The sequence below is a fragment of the Colius striatus genome, chromosome 1 (assembly GCF_028858725.1).
Source record: "Colius striatus isolate bColStr4 chromosome 1, bColStr4.1.hap1, whole genome shotgun sequence".
In the NCBI taxonomy this organism is placed as follows: Eukaryota; Metazoa; Chordata; class Aves; order Coliiformes; family Coliidae; genus Colius; species Colius striatus.
Window position 1 is genome coordinate 151,274,965 of NC_084759.1, and position 17,591 is coordinate 151,292,555.

The 17,591-nt window shown below is 40.1% G+C and overlaps 1 long non-coding RNA gene across 1 annotated transcript in view; it reads right to left on the minus strand.

Annotated features, from left to right (window-relative positions):
* The window catches only part of LOC133624707 (uncharacterized), a 117,413-nt gene that overhangs the window by 34,447 nt on the left and 65,375 nt on the right, over positions 1–17,591 (minus strand). The window contains exon 2 of the long non-coding RNA XR_009818061.1: positions 4,545–4,658. This is a non-coding gene — a long non-coding RNA (uncharacterized LOC133624707). The remainder of the gene's footprint in view (positions 1–4,544; positions 4,659–17,591) is intronic.

Below are 17,591 nucleotides of genomic sequence, written 5' to 3' on the forward strand. Positions count from 1 at the left end.
TTCTTCTGCAGACAAGGAGAAATCTGCTATCTAAAACAGAAGAGCACCAAAATTAGATGACATACAGCACCATTTCCCACCCTCGTCAGTCCAGTTTAATCTGCACAGGTAATCTACCAAAAAAAAAAAAAAGCTTTTATAAATGTTCCTGAATGTCATCTCTCTTATTAATAAACTAGACCACAACTCCATCTCCAGACACTCACCTAGATTTGTCAGCATGGAATATCCTGTCTCAGAGCTGATCATTCTGTGATAAGAGATGAGGTGGAAAAATGCAAGGTGAATCTGAAGGAGGAATAATTTGGAAGGACTAAAGTATAATCCCCTTTGTGTATTTCTCAGATCCAAATTCCACATGTGCATAATTTACATCCGTAAAAGGAGGCAGACAGAGGAAGGAAGACATAAATAATTTACGGTAATAAACATCTTTAAAATCCTCCCTTATGCACACAGTTGCAGAATGGATTTATTCAAAACCAGTTGAAGACCTGGCACAAATTCTTATTTATCACTCTGAGGGCTTTCCCCCACCTCTCCCAGGCTGAAACAAAAGTCTGCTTGGTGGGGAGCTGATGTTTACATCCAATGTGTGCTAGGCATCATCTTCTAAATCTATGCTTACATGAAAGAATCTCCACAGTCTGGAACCTTGAACTTCGTGTTTATCCTAAACGTACATATACAACTATTTACATTAGAGAAATCTTTTAGAAGGCAATAGCCACAGGTAATGTCAAGCTTTAGTATGGATGGGCAGAGGAGAAGGTATGGAGTCTAAATACATGCTGGTTTTGCCTGTAGTTCCTAAGTGTTATAAAAATGTTTGGGGTGTATTTGAATGGAAATGTGTGATGCTATTCTGTAGTATACCTTGTGTGAGAAGAGATAGAGGGCCATTAGGGCTGGTAACAGAGTGTGTTCTTGGTTGTAGACTTCTCTCCGGATTAATTTCTTAGCCCTTTTTGTGAGAATCAGCACTTCAGATACAATATACAACTTCTACCTGCAGATTTTTTTCTGGGTTGGGGTGGTTTTTTTGGTGTTTTGGGGTTTTTTTTCCTCTCTCTTTCCTTTCCTTTCCTTCTTTGCCCCTCCCTAATGGAAAAAGACACTTTTGTCTCTATCTAAAATTAGCATATTGTCAGTGTGTTTCATTCCTCTCTCCCTGCTTAAAATCTGCATTCTCAAATTAGGACTGGCATGATCTAATTAAGACAGACGTAAGAGAGACAGAATGCTCCAGAGGAAAACTGGAGTAGGAGTAACAGGAGGGAAATTGTGATTTTTATTTTTTTTTTATTCCTGCTCAGGCATAATCTTAAAGACATGAAGCAACACACATGCCTACTCAAACAAGTTGTTAGCAAACTAATCGTGCATTACAAGACAGCAGAGCCACACTGTGCTCATTATACACTATTTAAAGATGGTTTTAGTGCAGTCAGAAGGCAAATCAAACATGCCTAGACATAAGGTTGAATGGGAAAGATTGCCTCTTTCCTTTTAAGAGGCATAGGAGAAGTCATTTGCTTTAGTATCAGTCTATCTTCATGGAAGACTGAAATACGGAGTCTGAATTGCCTATCTTCTCTACTCAAAGGAGGCTATGAATAGGAGACTCCTTTTCCCAGTTCTCTAGAAGACAACATGAAGAAGCAACCTATCCTTGATCTTAGACAGGCAAGAAATAACTAAAGGCAGTTGGCCCTGCTGGTAATGGATATTTGCATCAAAAAAACCCCACCAATTCTAAGGTGAACAGAAGTGGGAACTAGCTTGAATAGTATATCCAGGGAAAAGTTCCATCATTTGTAACATAGACCTAACACATACGGGAAGTAGAGGGTTGAATTGGCTGTATATATGGTTGTATCACATGTGTAAATGTTTATGATGAGGCTGAAAGACAGGTTTTCTATCTCAGAAGATAATTCTGTTCTAATAGTAATAGCCTACATATATGAAAGACTCAAACAGATCTGTCCATGAACAGTGGACTTCATGTACAGCCATTCTGATACAGCTGTTCTGCTCATTTCAGCAGGATAAAATTTATCTTGTGGATTTGTATGACCTTATACTAAAACTACTAGAGACATAACAAGTTTTAGAATTTCTTTGGAAAAACAGAAGTTAAATTGATCATAGCATTTTTCAAGAAGTTAATAAGTGAGATCCAGTCTTTGTCATTCCAGGTAGCATTGTGATTATACACACAGATGTTCATAATCAAAGAGCTCAGCTTTATTCTATTAAATGCAGTCACAAAAGAATTAGAAATTCCACTGTAAAATGTGTCCCCCTCAGATATCTTTCTATATATTCTTTGCTATACGTATGCTGCTTTTGTAGTATATTCAGTGAAGACTACAAAGATCCCAATTTGTCATGTTGTAAACTGCATGAGGTACAATTTGTTCCTGTAACTGTAGGCATGTAATGCTGTTTTAGACATTCTAGGGTGTGAAAAACTTTTTCTATATATATTTTGTAAATCATACTGTCCTCTATCCAAATATTCACATCCGCATAACACTGGAACTTGTAGGATATTGTTTACATAATGTGCTCCCTGCAAACATCTCTGCTTACAAAGACATTTGTGTTCCAATTTCTTTATATACCATGGACAAACTATGTGCAAGAGCTGGACATCTTATGCTGTGCTTTTCCCATCGCTACATGCACTGCCAGTCAGATGAGAACCATGACCAGAGAGATCTCGTCAAAAAGAGTAGAGATGGGAGATCAACTAGAGATAGAATTGCTGGGAGCAGGGTGGTGATCATCCTTCCTCAGTTTCCCTTCACAGTCTTTGCTTGGTACCCTAGAGCATCATCCATGTGAGAGGAGGAATTCCCCCTTGCCCTGATCAATATGAGACTGGCCTGCAGAAGCAAGAGGGAAGGGTAACATGAGATGCTTGGTATCCTTTCTTGCATGCACGATTCTACTTTCATATCTGCCTTGTAAGAACCACTCCTTTCTGTTTGCACAGAGAAGGCCTTTTGCACAGGAGGAAAAAAGCTGTTTCTTTAATGGCCACTCAGAGAGGATTAGTGCACCTACGAGGAAGATTCAAGTGAGAAACCCAAAACCCTATATTTAGTCTGTGCTGTGTCTCCTTGATAAAGCTATGAACAAGCTTGACTGTTTCATCTGAGGTTCAGCCATCCACCACGCTTCCTACCTCATAAACAAATAAGTGAGATACTTATCCAAGGGTGAAAAAAAATGAAAGTAAACATAGATGCCTATATCAGTTACATAATATTAGAACAGAACAGACTAGACTAGAATAGACTAGACTGGAATAGAACAGTTCCAATTGGAAGGGACATACAATGATCACCCAGTTAACTTCAGACTACCCTGTGTGTGGCTTCAAGTTTTGCCTGGTATTCCCTGGAGTTGGGAAGTGCTTATGGCTTCACAAACTGTGATGCAAGTGGAAGTAGTCTGTACACTAAGACTGGACTGGCACTGACTGTCTCTGCTCCACTGAATTGCTGTCTCCAGTTTCTCTCATTGTCACTGTGCATTGAATAGAGTAACACTAAAGTACTTTTATCTTTCCTTAAATAATAAAAAGAAACAATGCAGCACTTCCTATATTATCAGTTCCCTGATAACGGGAGGCAAAATCTTTTTGTGGCAGCCTTCAGGGACAGAGTAGGTTCTTCATAACAAACCTGACAAAGGCATAGCTTCCCCACCTGATTCCCAGCCCTCAGTACAAACCTGAGTTTCGACCGAGCACCACTCCATTACAATGCTGTTCCACTGCACACTCTTTTGTGATTGACAGTGGTTATCTTACTTGTCAGTACAAATATTCAGAGAGACCACATGATTGATGTCCATGGTCTAAAAAGATTCAGTACACTTGTTTTGTCCATTACATTGTTATCTTTCAAAAGTTCCAATCAGATTGACAATTTCAGTCAGAAAATAGGATGTCCTGTTTTCTACCTTTCCCTCAGATATATTTTCAGCATAAAAATCTAACTAAATTTTACTTTAAAAAAAAAGAAAAAGAAAAAAGAAGTAAATATATATTTTTAATTTTTTTAGCTTGCCTTAAACTTTAAGTTTATCTTAAGGGACACAGGTTGCCTTTAATTCCCCTCCATGCTGGTGGACTCATAAGTCTTTCTCTACAGAACAGATTACAAGCAACTGTGCAGTGTGAGTAAATTTGGCAGGAGCTTGTCATCATGGTTATCAACACTCCTAGAAGTCCCAGCCAGTATCAGAGCTGAACAGTATGCAATCATGTGGTAAGACTGTTTTACCTTGTAGGGCTTGGCCCACCATCACCATGAACCCTGCAACAAAATTCCCTTCTGTGTTGTTTGAATGGGTTCCTAGAGTCTGTCTGTGGTGTGTGGCTGTCAGTCCAGCAACCCAACTTCTTTTCCCACCCCTCATCCTTTTCTCTTTGCAGGGGGTGCTGCCTGAACTCCTCCAGTTGGAGTTCTACATCTTTGTAGAAACAAGTGGTCCTGCTGAAGCACCCACTCAGTACTAGCACATACCTCTCCCATTCTTGAGACAGTCATCCTGCATCAGTTCAGACTGGAATGAGTCCTTGTAATATGTCAGCACCATCTAAAGACAGTACCATCTTCTGGGTACACTGCACCTTGGATCTGCAAGAAGAGGAGTTTGAGTTATTTTATCCAACACAGTGTACCTGCTCCAGCAATTTGATGTTAAACAGTATAAGTTTAAATAGCTTACACTGGAACACAGTGTTTCCATGTGAATGTGACTCCTGTGTTTTTCCAGTATGATACAGTGCTAGAAGAATGTGTCATAAAATAATAGCCTGTTGAAAAGCCTGAAAAAAAAGTTGATCTGCATTTAAAGTTCAGATTACAAAAATGCACTTGGCACTGTGGATTGTTGTGTGGTAATATCTGGTTTCTAAAAATCCAGGTGTAACAATTTTAAACATCTATCAAACAGCTCAGAGTCTTCAGACACTGCAGATGCTTCTAATGAGAGACAGGTTGAATAGTACCAGAAGCTTAACGTGATATGGGATCCTTGGTATAAATGTTTCTTATAAATATTTTGCATATCCACTGTGAGAAACAGCTTTCCCAAGTCATTGTGAGGGTGGGAGGTACCTCTGTGTTCATAGAAGGCTGTCATAGAATCACTTTAGTTTGAAAAGACTTTTAAGATCATGGAGTCCAAGCACAACCACTAACCTCACACTGCCAAGTCCAACACTAGACCATGTCCCTAAACACCTCATCTATGCATTTTTACGTATCTCCAAGGATGATGACTCCACCATCTACCTGGGCAACCCATTCTAGTATCTAACTAGTATCTAACTAGTATCTACTATCTAACCCTTTCAGTGAGAAGTTTTCTTAATATGCAATCTAAACTTCCCCTGGACCCACTTCAGCGTTGGGCAAGAGCAACCTATATGTCGGGCACCTACATCAAGTGTAGTACCTAACCTAGTCAGCACTGGTGGCAGCTGTTCTGCAAACGTCTCAGGGGAGACTCTCAGGCTGCAGTGACAACAAATGGCACCACGAAGATGCCTGAGCTTCTGTGGTTAGTGTGGTTAATTGGCTTTTAATAAGTTCTACTACATTACTTTCCTGTTTGATTGACAGGTTTGGTTGGAAGAGGATCATTCAGATAACCATACCTTTTCATAAGAAGATGGAACAAGTTACATAGGTCTTTCATTTCAAGCTGTTTTTTGTTGAATGCATGAGACTTTGGTTGGAGTCTTTGGCTTATCGCTAAGCAACATGTTCTCTGGTGAATATGAAACTGATTGGTTGCAGATAAGTTGTGGATGTCTCATCCCTGTCAATCTTCAAGGTCAGTTTAGATGAGACTTCAACCAACCTCGTCTAGCAGAAGATATCCCTGTCCATGCCTGGGGGGTGAACTAGATGATCTTTAAAGGTCTCTTTCAATACAAACCACTCAATGATTCTACAGTTGTATGATTAGTTCAGTCACACAGTACAGGTTCCCTGATTAACTAGTCCCTCCTAGAAAACTAAAGACAGAAAAAAAGAAAACAAGTGCCAAACAAATAGAACAAAACTGCTGTCTATTCTATGCTAGTCACCTGAGTGCAGGGGGAGTATACACAGATGGGGTAAAATGTGTTTGCAGAGGGCACGGAAAAACTCAGTAGTAACTGAAAGAAGAAACAGCTGAAATGCATGCGTATATTTTTCTTGCTTCCATTTCAAATGCTTTTTTCTTCACAGGGAAGAAGGAGGATGTGCAAAGCCCTCCATGCTGAGCTGTTAAATGAATTTTTCCTCATGAAAGCTGGAAGGGAGAATGAGGCTACCACTGATTCCCATGCTCAGCTATTGTGCCCAGGGCCAGGCAGCTGCTGCCTCCTGCCCCTAAATGGAAAGGAAGCAGTGCTTGTATTTTTAACGAAGATTGTGACTAAAACCTAATAAAACAGTCACAAAACATACAAACAGAAGTAAGCTCTTATTCTCTTCTTCAAGTTGGAAAGACAAAGAAAAGATCAGATACCCAGCCAGAAATAGTGGAAAAAGACTTAATGAGGCAGGAGAAATTGGCCTCAGGAAGGTTAAAAAATTAATAAAGTCAGCAGACCAGGCACTAATTATTTGTTGGGAGAAGTGGAGAGCCCATGTTCTATTTCTTCTCACTTTTAGTCATCTGTGGGGTCTACCAAATAGACTTGACCAAGTAGTGTATCAGGATACCACATTTGTCCTTACTGACAGGGTTAGCAGTCTCCATGAACAAAGAAGCATCTCTAAAAATGCCACACAGTTCAACAATGCTCTGTTTAAATTACTCACATAAAATGTGTGAATTTCTGTGCTGCGTCACCTTGTGCCATGGGTCCTATAGAGGCTTTGAAGAACCCTGGGAATGTGTTGGTTGTGCTTTACCCAATGTTTTCTTCACTCTGTTGCTCATCTGTCACTGCTGCTCCATCTTCCTCTCACCCAGGACTGAGGCTCTCCCTCTTCCTGCTCTCTTCAGTTCTTCACTGATGCAGTGAAGTGTGACTCTGAAGCCATGGCAGTCAGCTTTATAAGACTGACCCTAAACCATGAGTGCCCTGAGCTACCACAAGCTGTGACAAAATGCCATGGAGATTGTAATGATATTGCATTGTAAGCAGATAATTAAATTGCAGCTTAAACTTGCATCACCTTCCAGTGTGACTGAAGCTGACAAAACTGTGACCAAGAAAATGGTTCCTTGTTATTGACAGCACATTACTGATAGCACATTGAAAATGTTCAACATGAGTATGCATCTTGCAACCATTTTTGTGGGTAGGTTCTGCTCCCACAGAAGGCAGGGAAGCTATTTCCTAGATATCTGGTGCTACTTTTTGTTGAGTGGTGCAAACTCTCAGTGGTGCTGCAAAAGCTCTGAGGAAGGCATGGGACCACAAGGATCCAAGTGGTCACTGGTGAGCCTGGGGAAGGTTGTCCAGGTCTGTCAGGAATGGAGTCACAGAGAAATTTCATTTAATGCTCTACAGCTGTCAGAGTTTCTGGTGTTAGGGAGCACTATCTCAGCTCCTCTCTTAGCAGCCGGGAAGGATGTAAGCACATGAAAGACTCTTCATTTAAGAGGATGCATAGGGAAACGATGTGTCTTGGTAAAAAGTAAACTAATAATCATGTAATGTCTGCTTGGATAAAAGTCTAACTACACAACCTTTCCTTCTCTTATTTATCAGTAGTTGTGGTGAGTTGGCCCTGTCTGGATGCAAGATGCCCACCAAAGAAGTCTTCTTGTAGGTATATTGGCTTTACAAACTACCATTGAGACATTTACAGAGCAAAGTCCCACAGCTTCCTGTTCATTCCTTTATTTGCCTTCTGTGGCCTTTTCCCAGTCCATCCCCCAGAACTCCTTTCCCTCTCATCCATTCCTATTTTTATCTCCAAATGGCACTGGTCATCTCTCTGTGTCTAATCATGCTCAAGCCACAGCTGTTACAAAAGCTTTTTTCCCTTGTATCTCCCACCGTCTGGAACAGTCTCTTTTTCTGTTGTTTCTTTCTGCCTCACTGCTTCTCTATCTGTTTTCAAATCTCATCTGAAAACATCTCTATTCCCATGCCTGTGTCTCTTAATTTCTCTCTCCCTCTGCTATTATGTATTATTTAACTTTGATAACTGCCTTGGGATGTCATTCATATGAAACAAATTCTACTAAATAAAGCTGTAGCCTACTGTCAGCAGAGCTTACCCAAACTATTTGCTTTCTACCTTGGTCTTCAGCAAACAGTAGCACCCACCCTCCCCATGACAATGACAAACAACATTATACTGATAACCACATTGATAATTGGAAAGAGGTGTGATGCAGTGCTGCCTCACAGATTTGTGAGTAATGGAGAGGCTGCTCTGAGCCAGAGCCCTTGAGGTCAAGCATACCTCACCAGGAGGAACAGAAGTGATCCCTGGGGAATTTGCAGGAAGACAAAGGAACAACAGGAAACGTTGTGAGATTGCACGGTTTATTAATTATCAAGGCTTGGTGAAGAGCTCTTCTTTTCTCAGATCTCACATACATGTGTAAATACCTGAGGCAGACACCTGGCATGAGGTGCAGATATGAGGCACAAGTGACTGCAAAAAATTATCTAAGCAATGCTGCAAACAGGCTCAAGGAAAGTCAGCTGAGAGTAAAAAGCAGAGCTATAACCTGTTCACCTCTAAAGAGCAGAGCCAGTAGAGATGCACAGAGCATGGCTCAATGCAGTTATGCGCGTGAGTGAGGATTGTTCCCTTGTGTTTGTTGGCTCTCCACATCTACTTTCCTTTAGCTATGAACTATTAAAAACCTTAAAAATAAATAATCATTTTAAAACTAAGAAATAATGACAGCATATGTTTTGAGACCCTCTGACACTTAGTGAGACAGATGCCATTGATCGGTGGACAGTTTGTCATGGTGTTTTCATACCAGTCCTGGATCCTGAGGTGATCCGTGCTCCATCTCTTCTGCCTGCACCTACTGTATGAAAGCGAGGAGGACAAGATAACTATATACATTCTTCACCACAGTACCATAGAAATTCTCAGTCTTAAACTCACCTCAACCTCCAGAGCATTGACCTCTTTCCTAGGCCAGCCTTCACAGAAGGTAAAAGTCTAGTGGCAGAACATGCATCACACCTTCCACCAGGGACATAGGGAGCAAGAGGAGTCAGGTTGCCTTTAGTTAAACCTAAGTACTTACTGGAAACTTCTGCTAAAGTGTAACATGCATCAAAGCAAGAGAGGCAACGGTGCTGTGTGGCTTACTGATTTAGTGAAAAATAGCCTACCCAGGAGATCTGCAGAGCCAGAAACATTCTGATGAACTGATTAGAAAGTAATTCTGAATAATAACCACTCTTTTGAGAAAATAATAAACTTGTTCCTGAAAAATTGAAGAGTAAAAGAGGCTAAATTTATTGAATAAATAATTTGCTATGAATTATTCACTCAGCTTTGGCGCTTACAGCTATTACATTAAAATATTCCCCTATTTAACATATAAAGCAAACTAATAACAATTAAAGTCAGCGGAGGTGGAATGTTCTCAGTGAGCCACACTGAGGATTGCTGTGCATCTCAGCCACAGTGGAATGGCCATTTTTTAATCTGCAAACATGTGCAGCCTAATTGGCTATTTGCAGCCACCGGCCAATCAAAGCACTGGGATTTACATAAAGTTAGTGCAGTTATGTTTATCTGTTTATTCTGGTCCAGCATGCTACCCGTGCCAGCCAGACCACTGTTTGTTTTTAATTCTCCGAGCCAGATATACAGAGTTAACCCTCTTGTCATTAGAATCAGCAGTGAAACACCTGTTGACTTCAGAAGTGCCAACACTTCATCTCAGGTTTCACTCCAGTCTTAGGTGACCAAAATGGGCCATGAGGAGGTTGAAATGTAGACTTGTTAGGCAGTGGCTTTGACCTGCTTTTATTGAACCCATATAGTGACTCTGATTCTTTTCAAAGTTAATTCCATTAATCTAGCTTTAAAGCTTGTGAAAAACGGTCTCTCTTTGGGCAGCCAAATGGCCATCAGACTCATCATCCTTTCTTGCTTCCAAGCAAGGCAGATGGACAGCTTGCTGAGCTGAGGGCTACACTCTGTAAATCCTGTTCTATCAGATGAAAAATATTGTTGCAACTTGCACAGAGGAAAGGTCAAAACACTTCCTAAATAAAACTAGTTTGACTCTAGCTTATTTTTTTTGTTCTAGTGTCTGGTACAGAGTGAGAGCAAGCAGAGCTGCGCTGGGGCAGCCGGTTGAGCGTACATTGTATACATACTACACTGTTCCCTGCTCAGCTTGGTTTCACCATCTCCTCAGCTAACAAACGCCAAGCCTGAAAGAATTTATTTCCTAGAAGAAATTCAGCCTTCAGGTTCCAAGTTTATTTAGCTCAAGATGTGGTAATTACCAGCTCATAAACAGGAAGTATACCCTCTGGTACTGATCTACTTAATAGAAGTTTATTGGATAACATTGTCCATAACAATAACTAAAACAGATATACAGTCCCTCATTAAATGAGGTTTAGTCTTCAGCATCCCTGAGTCTATCTAGCAACTTTAGTGCAAGTTTTATCCCCCCACTTCCATATTTTACATCCTTTTGTCCTTTCCTACCTCTTCTCTGGGTCCTGGTACTTTCTGTGGTAATGTTACAACAGCACTTTAGCTGTCTAAAAATACAGCACTAATAAAAGTGCCATGAATAAAGGGAACATAAACTCTCACTTCATCATTCTGGTTTCTTGCCTTGATCTCTCTAACCACTTCACATTCCCCTTGCCGGGTACTCCTTTGCTTAGCAACCACCCTTCTCTTCAGAAGGAAATAATATTTTTCTTGTTGATAGACACAAAAAATAATTGCTTTAATAGCCAATTTGGACCACGTAATCTTAAAAAGAGTGCAAAGCAGTGACTAGGGTAACAGAGTTTGGATTCAAAGATCAGCTCCTTATTCTTGCAGCTTTGTGTCAAATCACAGTAATTAGGTGCCTAAATGCTTCTGAGGATCACAGACTCAGTTTCTTTCCACACAGTTCCTCATTTTCAAAGCACAAATCATTTTCCCATATCCACAAGCGGACTGTGAGGATAAATACACGGAGATCATGAGATATTTCAATACTGTATTTAAGAGGATCAAGTGATTGCTATGTGTGATTTGTTATCCTGGGTTTTTTGCTGTGCCTAAAACAATATTCTTCAGGCAAGTTATGTAAGAGGAAAAAAGATTTTTTTTTTCTGTGAAAATTTCATAGTAATTTCTTTTTGTTGTTTAACAATCTGAAATATAAGTTTGATTCTCTTATATTGTTCTTACTATTGTAGCTAGATGTTTACCTAAGTCATTCTATCGTCAATTTCATCAGTTCTCATTAATAACCTGTTGCGTTGACATCTATCAATTGGTTTGCTTTTTTGCAGGAAAAATACTTGAGTTTCAGTAGTTAAATGTTTTGCCTTCTGAATTTGCAAACTATCCTTTATTCTTTGTACACAGACTTATCTTTGTGTGATGTATTATCCCGTCTTATTTGCAGCACCTAACATAACGTTCTTCAGCCAAGCTAAGTAGAGTAAAATAGATATTTTTTTGTTCTATGAAAACTTCAGTTTGTTTAGTTGGCATCTTGGTATTTTGTTTAAGTTAGTCCAATCCACTTTCCAAAGACAACCTTTCCTTTGTTTAAACTTACATTTGCTTAGCTAATTTTATCTACAAATACAATGGTACTGCAAGTTTTGAGCAAAGCTCTGTTTTTGTTCTCTTTATTCTGAGGAGTTCCAGTCTTCCATTTTCTCATAAATGCCAGTAGTTTTGGAGACAAGTAGTATCTCAAGTCTCAATACATCGTTTTAGACAGAGCTATGAGAATTAAACCATATCCAGAGGGGATACACTGTTTGTGCAAAAAGCACTGTAATAGCTCCAGTAATATTTTCTAGCCCATACTTCACACCTCCTCATGTCTAGCTTGGCTTTTATAAATCACTGCTCTGTGGGGAACAAGAATTCTTCACTGTATCATCCACGGCAACACTCCAATGCTCACAGTTAGGTGGTTCTAGTTTATTTATCCATCAGCCTTCTCTGACCGTCTGTGGATTTTCTGGCTCTGATGCTGAGCGAGCATATCTATCCCTCTCTGCAGTATCCCACTGCAGCAAGAGAAGATGATCAGGAGATCCTTGCTCGGCATGTACACATTCTCTGCTCTCCCTTTGCAGGGTTATGGTGAGAGGCAGTCACTGCTGGAGATTGTCAGCTGCATCTTTTTTGGAGCAAGAAAATATGCTAATTGCATTGTTTGCATTAGACCACCAACGAGAAAAAAATGCCAACAACACAAAGCTGAACTCCTGCTCAAAAGGAGCATTCAGAGGCAAAGAAAGAGTTCATTAAAGCAAAGTAATATCCTAAATAAAGCTAATGCACTCTCTGCTGTTCCAATAAGCTTCATGAATAATGGATAAACAAAGCTTCATCTACTTTAATTAATCTGGTTTCGAAATTAATTTGACCCAACACAAAATTAGCAGTCAATTTAAATCTCTGGTTGCTCAACAGGTTCAAGATATACAAAGAGACTGGGTTAGAAGAAAATGCTGCAAGCAGCAAAGGGCAATATTTTATTCCCTAAAGTAAAAGGTCTGGTTAATTAATACACAGCTGAGGTGGGGGATGCATTTCCCTTGCCAAAAGCTAATTTTACTCTGATGTTTTATTTGTAAATTTAGACTCTTTGGCTCAGATCTTCTCATCTCTTCCAGAAAATTCTTGAACGTCCTTTAATGGATATTTATCCTCCTTTGGAGAGTCCTGCATTGGTGCAGTACTGGTTCTGCTGCCTGGTTTTTTAACATAGTCCTTTGTTCTGAAGAACAGAGTTGGCTTAGTGAGAAAATTCTCTGCCTAACTGCTGTGTGGCAGATGCCCTTACTTGGTGACTCTTGTCCCTCCAGGTGGGAGACTTGCTGACACACTAAAGAAGCTGCCAGATTCCTCTGGTTTCAAATATTTTTGAAATTCTCTTTCATCAGGGAAAGGAAATGAAAAGCACTCTCATGGCTTGAATCAGCTTTGGAGCCCTCCTCAATTTTTATCCCACTCAGGAATACTCTTGTGGATGTCCTTCCCAGCAGCTGAGGTGTCATTTGGTATAATGATGGCTTAGCTGTTTCCCCAGCCATGTCAGAGTGTAAATTCCATAACTTTTTTCATGTATTTAAAGGATATCCTATCCAAAGAAGACTCAGAGTCTACTTTTAGATTAGTTTTGTCCCACAACACGGGCATAAAACTGCTTCCGTGAAATAAAAAAGACCTGGCAGTTATACTGATAAGGGTTTAGCAGCATTGAGATGGTGAACTACGTAACGCACAGAGAACATGTTTGTCAAGTTTGTTTTAAGACTGCTTTCTCTGCTAGCCACTGACTTCACTGGCTTTTTGCTGATACATAGGGTTACTCTATAGCAGTTAGGAAAACACGTTTCTACCTGCTTGTGCAGTTATCAGGTATGCAGCTTTATATGGGTTTTGCTTTACAGTTGTATTCACTGCAACTGTTGCTATTTGGGCCATTGCTGCATGATGTCCTTCAGCAAAACTGACTGATTGCATCCTTTAAATACCTTTATGCAGTCAATCTCAATTTTTGGTGATAAAATCTGGAGAAAAGCTGAAATTCATAGGAATGCATTGCTTTAGATTACCAATATCATAAGTAAGCAAGGCATGACTTGCCATTGCATATCTAAAAGTAATACTTGAAGTTGCTGAATCCTTGCTCACCCTGATGTTTTTGAAAAGGATTTAAATGAGTGAGATAATATTATACTGGGGCTGGTGGACTATAATAAGAAGAATATGTTTCTTCAAAGTTATTTTGCTGTAAGAGCATATGATCTTCTTATAAGGAAATAAGAGTGAAAATTTACAATTTTTCAGAGTAATTTTCTTAAAGAGTTATGATCCTTTTGATCCTCAAGGACTGGAGAAAGAAATGTATTTGCACTAAAAACTCCATAAAAACAAACTAGGTTTGACTGTTTTCTCCCAAGTAATTTAGGCAAGTGAAAGAAGTTTGAAATAATTTTAAATGGCTTTGAAGTACATCAACTTTGAACACCATCTCAGTCAGATGAAATTAGAGAGGCAATCTTAAAGTTCTTTGAGCACCTGATCTTGTATGCTGCCTTCCTTTAAAGCTCTATCAACACATTCCCATTTCTGAGAGATAACCATCAGCTGTTGCTGTTGTTTCTAACACAGTCGTCCTTGGAGTCCCTACTGAACTCTAAGTTCCAGTGCAAATATGTTTCCCACCTAGGCAACCTTCATGACAACTACCCAGTTCATGAAGTCTGATGCAGCTGAGGAAGACCCAGATGAAGAACCGTACTTACTTATCTTAGAAGCATAAAATCATAGAGTAGTTTGAGTTTGAAGGGACGATTAATGGTCATCTAGTCCCACGCCCCTGCAATGAACAGCAACATCTGCAACTCCATCAGGTTTCTCAGAGCATCTCCCAACTTGACCTTGAATGTTTCCAGTGATGGGATGCTGCCACCTATCTAAGTAACATATTCCAATGTTTCACCATCCTCATTTAAATTTTTTTTCTTTAGTCTAAATCTATTCTCTTTTAGTTTAAAAACATTACCTCTTTTTCAATTGCAATAGGCTCTTCAAAAAATGTCAACTGCTTTCCTAATTTCTTACACTTGGGGATTGAGAGCTCTTCTTCTCATGGAAAGCATTCTTAAAGATTTTCAGGTCTGTTCTCTTCCCTTGTCCCTGAGAGCAGTTTCCCTGGGAGTCCTATTGACTAATATCTTGAATAGCTGGAAGTTTGCTTTCCTAAAATTTAGGGTTCTGACTTTAGTTTTCACTTGATCTATGTTCCTCAAGACTGCCAACTCTACTTATGTATGATTACTGCAGCCCAGGCTGCCTCCAACCTTGATGTTACTGATTAGCTTATTTGCACTGGTGAGCAATAGGTCCAGTACTGTATCACGTCTGGTAGGGCTATTACATGTCTTAAGAAGTTATCCTCAATGCATTTTAAGAGTCTCTTGGATTGCCTTCAGCTCACTATGTTGTTGGCATAGTTGAAGATGGTTGAAGTCCCACAGCAGGACAACAGCCTGTGAGTGCGATACCTCCAGTAGTAAGGAAACGTCATTAGGTTCCCTTTTTAGTCAGCTGTCCTGGAGTTTACACCAGCCACAAGGTTACCTTTGTTGCCTCTGTCTCTAATTCTTATCCATAAGCGTTTAACCTGCTTGTGGTTATTCTCCAGAGATAGCTCTTCACATTCTATCGATTTCTTAATGTAGAGGGTAACCTCTCCACCTTTCCCTCCTTGTCCGTCCTTTCTAAACAGCCTGTAACCATCAATAGCTGCACTCCAGTTGTGGGATTCATCCCATCAAGTTTCATTCATGGCAACTAGATTGTAGCAGTTTTGGCTTTCTAGAAGCATGATGTCTTCCAATTCATCTGTTGCCCATTATGCATGCCTTGGTTGTAGATGTACTTCAAATGGGCTGTCAGTCATGACACCTTCTTAGAGGAACACCTCTTAGTTCTTAGTATTTCACTGGTGTTTCCCCATTGGCTCCCCTCGCCAGCAGCAGCTGTGCTGCAGCATACCAAGCACATCTCAGAGCAACATGGTGAGGGCCCTTGCTATCAACCTGTCCTTCTAACCATGGCATGTCATGTCACAGTTTGTCATGGGCAAGCCTGATATTATCCCCTTCCGTCTTCAAGACTGGTTTAAAGTTCTAGCAGCTTTAAACTCTGGTATCTTTTGACAGCTTTTAGGCTCTAGTGAGGAGAATCTGTGGAAAAAGTACTTTTGGGAAATATGGCGTTATATTGTTATCTTACTTGCCACCCTTCTTGCTCCAAGTGCAGCAGGGGATAATAGTACAAAACAGAGAAACAGCATTGCAATCTGAAGAGCTGTCTAGCTCCAGTGTCCCTCAAAAGACTCTCTGTAATGGTCAACTCTATAAGCCCTACTGTCCTTTAAGTCAGCTGAGCAGATTTGAACCATTGTCTTGTAGATGCAGTGGCTGCACTTCTATTCAGACTTTGGTGAAAAAAAATTATGAAGAAGAGTAAGTACAGTAAATTGCCTGCCAGAATCCTTGTCCTTGGTGAAAAATTCATGAACACATTTGAAGCAGCATCTGAGCCATGGTTGGACTTCCTGGCTGAAGCAAACAGCAAAAGTACTGGAGAAGAGCAATTAAATTGTGCAAAGAAACAATGCTCAAGGAATCCATTTCCTTACTGATTCATAGCTGCCATGAAAAACATGGGTTTGCTAGGGAAAGGAAAGTTGATGGCTTCTACTCCATAGATGTATGGAGCAGAACAGGTCCAGTCTAGATGTTTTCTTCTTGACATATACACATGCATACATGTAAACATGCACTGGTTTGCTTCTAGTAGAAACTCTGGACTATGTAATGTTTGTTTGTTGATTTATGTGCTTACAGCTGATTGCTGCAGATTTTCCACCTGGAGAGAGCATTTCCGCCTGCATGACTATAACTGAGGAGCAAGGAGCGTATTGGGAAGGAAGGAGGAAAAAGTAAGAAAGGATTTTTCTCTAAACATCAGATGGTCAGTGCAGATAACCGGTTCCTCCTAAGCATAGATGAAAAGGGCTGCTCTATCATACTGTAGTAATCACAAGGCTATTGCAATAGGCAGTGATTAGGAATGCACAGAGTAGCTGTATTCCGCAACTGCTTGTATCAAATTAGAATCAGCTTGATACCTGTTATCCCAGCTCTATCCCTTCAAAATATACCCCTTCCCTGGAGTAGAACTAGCATAGCTAGTGAAAAAGTGTGAATAAGTGCTTGGAGAGGCGATTCTGCAATGATGGCATTACTCAAAATATCCTTCAACCCTTCTTAGGCAATATCTGAGATTGTCAGGACACCAATCATAAAGGATTTGATACTAGTTGACAGAGAATCATCCGTATCCGCTTCCCAGAAGAAGGTAATGGTACAGCTTAAGGACTCAGCTGGTGTTTGCTAATGGTCTCACCAGGCCCAGTTTAAAGTGATCTTCAGGGCACGATCAGTCTATCACTGCTTAATGATGCAGTTTCATTAGCCTCTAAGAGAGCTGTGAGGCCAGTGCCTCATCCTGTTGTGGGCTCACTAGGAGCTCACACAGTTCAGTAAGCATTCACCTAGGAAACATTTTCAAAACCTCTGTCTTTTCTTGGCATGTGTCCCAAGGCTACAGGAGGAGACTGTGTTGATCTATTATTTGAAAGGTTTGAAGTCACCCAGGAAAATCAACAACCTTTTTCAAAGGTACTTTCAAACCTTGATAATTACAATGACTTTCATAGGTTCAGGTATCTGTAAAAAGCTCACTTTCAAACGGGTAGTTTTGATCCATTTTTGATGATTTATCCAAACCTATGCCTCACCTGAGACTTTACCACTGTGACATTCAACTTCTGCACTCTATCATTATCCC